This window comes from Pteronotus mesoamericanus, unplaced genomic scaffold (genome assembly GCF_021234165.1).
Source record: "Pteronotus mesoamericanus isolate MK-2021 breed Mesoamerican mustached bat unplaced genomic scaffold, CSHL_Meso_final contig_182, whole genome shotgun sequence".
In the NCBI taxonomy this organism is placed as follows: domain Eukaryota; kingdom Metazoa; phylum Chordata; class Mammalia; order Chiroptera; family Mormoopidae; genus Pteronotus; species Pteronotus mesoamericanus.
The window spans coordinates 33,079,566-33,083,410 of record NW_026555078.1 but is presented as its reverse complement, the minus strand read 5'-3'; the positions used below and the strand labels follow the sequence as shown (position 1 = coordinate 33,083,410).

Below are 3,845 nucleotides of genomic sequence, written 5' to 3'. Positions count from 1 at the left end.
CCTTCTGAGCAGCAAAAAATCAGGCCAAGAGGTAAGAGTCGACCCTTTCGCAAAAGCCGAACTGGAGAAAAACGCACAGATTTCCCGTCTCGGTGGGGCTGAGATTCTAACAGTCACTGCAAGCAGAGGCTGTATAGTCAGAATCTCATGGTAAAATCTTCTGATCCAGAACATTTTCACCTCCAAAACCGGAATTCATTCTACCTTATCTTAAAAAGCCCCGTGGAGTCCCCAGATTGTAAAAGAACATGGAGTTGCCCTGCCCGCCTTCACCCGGCCTGCGTCAGCCCTCCTGTAAGGCTCTGCAAGGGGAGAAGCCTCTGCCACCTCTCTGGATGGTTCTAAGCAGATCCAAGTTAATAGAGATATGGCTCTCAGAACTTACTAGGATTTCAAATTTCCTCCCCAACCTGAATTAGACTGATTAAATCAGTTTCTGTTAGTAGCTGGTCTTTCAAAGCTGATGGAAATTTTAAAATGAATAGAGAATCCAATTCAGTATAATTTTTTCTTCCCACTCCTTACACTCCACCCCTCAGCCTTGAGGACAGGACATCTCTAGGTTGGTCCTACACTGGGTTCCTAAAGCCTATCTGATGGACAAACAGAGAAGGCCGGAAAGCTGGTTCTCACTTGCCACCAGTGTGGGAGGCCCAGTTGGTCCCTCAGCAGAGCCCTGATTTAAATGTCAGGGGGAGGTAGTAAAGAACACTCACCAGGAAAGCCCAGAACAATTTTTTAAAAATTCCTTTCCCTGATCCTGGTACCTGATTTAGCATGTAGCTAAATGTTGAATGCTCACTTCTTGACCCTTCCAAGATTGAGTCACAAGCTGAGGTATTCGTTTATCTTGTAATTTATCGGATAACCACATCCCCTTTTTGCTTATCTTATAACCATATCTCCCACCCCTTACTTAAGATGAGGCCAGACCTTTACAATGCTCATCCAGAATGGGATGTTGCTCTGACATTCCAAGGGGTTAGTGTATAGTGAATGGCTGGTTAAAGTTCACTAACATTATCTGGTTCATGTATACAGATACAACCTCTTTTAATATCAATTTTTAAAAACACATTAAGGGAAGCGATGTGAAAATGGCATCCTCCAAACTGATGATCCAGCCACAGAGACTGAGAAAAGTGAATTTTGTAACCAGAAGCCAAAGTGGGAGAACCAAGATGAATAGAACTCCTCACTATTCCTGATCATTGGAAGGAACCAGCTATTTCCAAAGAGGTCAATCCCAGAGGACTCTTAAATGAGGGCAGTTTTGCAACTTTGTTCCCAAATTATAGAGAGGCTTACTTGAAAGAGTGCTGGCCACTGGTACAGAAAGTCTTGAATAAACATCATGTTAACCCAACGCTGGAGCCAATCGAAAAACAGCATGACTGTTTGTAAAACAAAGAAGATTTTGATCCATATATCATCATTACGGCCAGAGACCTAATAAAACTATTAGCAAGGAGTGTTTCATTTGAACAGGCATTGGAAACTTGAACAAACTGTTACATTATGGTTGTGGAAACACTGTTACAGCAATTAGGACCTTTTAGTGGCTTAAAGAAGATCTTAAAGATTAAATGAGAGTTGGCAAAAGATTCTGAATTATGATCACAAGATTGGGAATGATTTTTGCCACAGGTCAAGCATAAAAATGTGAATAAACGCAAGGAAACAAAGGGGGAAAAACTGTTAAGAAAGAGTACACACCATTCCCATCACAATAGCCAGAAAGTCTGATTGACGAAGAATTGGCTAGTGGTGAATACTTTGTGAAGGCAAGTTAAAAAAAAGTGACAGAAAATGAAAGCAGTGAAGGTTAAATGGGCAGAAGCTCTCAGTAAGAGACAGGAGAGAAAAAAACAAAGGTTTTATTCCACCTACAGAAAAACTAGGTGCAAAACCTGTGTAGGCTTCTACTGAGACTAAAATTGATAGGGCTACCATCAAAGAAAAGATTAAGAAAGCCAAGAATAAAAAAGTGGGAGCTCTTGCAGCCAAAAAAGTTAAGCTTAAAACAGAAGTAGATGAAAAGAAAAAGAGGAAAAATGAAATTTGTATTTAAAAAAAAACAAACCTAAACTAGAATGTATTAGGCTATCTCCTTTTGTAAAGAATTTTGAGATATTAGGGCATTAGTTGCTTTATGTGTAAAAAACAATACTCTGATTTTGTTTGGTTTTTTTCTTTATAACTGTTTATATAAACAGCTGTTCTTTATAAATATAAGTTATTACATTCTCAAAAATAACAGCAATACAGGATGCAATAGGAGGGAGATATTTCAGGGAAAGTGTTTTTAAGATCATTTCATTTTCTAATATGCGTATACCTCACAAGAACGCCCACTATACAAATAGATAATTCTAATTGTTAAATGGTTCTTAAAATTGAGCTGAAATTACCTTTTTTATTATTTCCAACTTCTGTCTCTAATTCTATTCTCTGAAACAAATCATTGTACCCTTCATACATAGAGATATTTTTCTAAGAAAGGTTTAATTCCTTGCTTGGCAAATGTAGCTGCTCCTTTCAAAGAAAAGCTTGAAATTTTAAAATAAAGCACTTGGCGAACCATCAATCAATTAATCAAAAATCTTGAGTACCTACCACATGCCAGGTACAACACTCAATATAAGTAATCAGTAATAATAATCAGTAATAATTAATCAACTTATTCCTAAGGAGTGTTTCCACTGGTTCTATTGTTCTTGTTTTGTAATGCCTCCTGTGAAGGAAAAAAATCAACTAAAGCTAAACCATTTGGTGGGGGAGGGGACAGAGAAAGACATCTAAATAACGTAGTGTGTGCTAGTTCCAAAGGTACCTGGAGGAGAAGTGGGATTAAGTATAAAGTAGAAAGTAAACATATTCTTTTGGCTCCTAGCAGCTCTAGGTGCTTTATATTTATTGTTTCACTTTGTTCTTATCACAACTCTGTGAGGTGGGTTGGTGGGTTTTACTCTCAAACTCTCAAAAAAGAAACTGAGGTTTCAAGAGGTTATTTAAAGTGCCCAAAGGATATGCACGTTGAGGGACAGCCTGGATCCACACCGAAATCCGGTTCCAAAGCCTAAGCTCCTTGAACTGGGTGACACTACCTGCAGAGACGTCAGTACAAGAGCATTAGCGCTCATCTTGGGATTTGGTACTGCATGTGGGTGGCTAACACTCTGCCACTTTCTGCTATTTGTTTTATATATAAACAAACCAAAGAATGTCATTATTTTTCTAGCTTTAGAACATTCTTAAGTCATTGACTTATGATATAATCGTGTATAATTTTTGATGCCATAAATCTTTTTATTGGGTGTTTCCAAACTGGTAAGTTACCAAACTGTTACAGCCTGATAATTAATAACCAAAAATTTAAGAAAACATGCCATCGCCAAGAACTTTGAGGAGGGAAAAATAATTTCATCGTCTGTGTTTCAGGATATTTTAAAACTATCAAAATCGGTGACCGTGAGGGAGCGGTGAAAGCACATTCAGGGGCGAACGAGTTCAGTGCACAGCCCACTGTTGATGACAGAACTCTCTCCACAGGAAAACTGCAGCCCAAGGAGTCATGGCGGGTCTCATCTGGGTCATTCAGTTTAACTCCGACCAAGATTCTGCTTGACCTTCCTGTTCCTTGGCCAAAGGCCACCTCTCAGCAAGAGATGGCTTAAATCATATCATTTGACCACCCATTTTCCCACCATATTCATTTCTACCACAGTCTAAAAACAACCATAGTGCTGGTGTTCAAGTCGCTTCTCACATTTTTCCAGTGATAGGAGACAGATCCACTCAGCTTGTAGGCAAGGCACTTGAATTTTAACATAAGAGTAGATGAT

The 3,845-nt window shown here is 38.9% G+C and overlaps 1 pseudogene; it reads left to right on the top strand.

Annotated features, from left to right (window-relative positions):
- The first annotated feature begins 248 nt into the window (after nt 1–248).
- LOC129065685 (KRR1 small subunit processome component homolog) lies at nt 249–2,053 on the top strand (annotated as a pseudogene).
- Nucleotides 2,054–3,845: the final 1,792 nt, after the last annotated feature.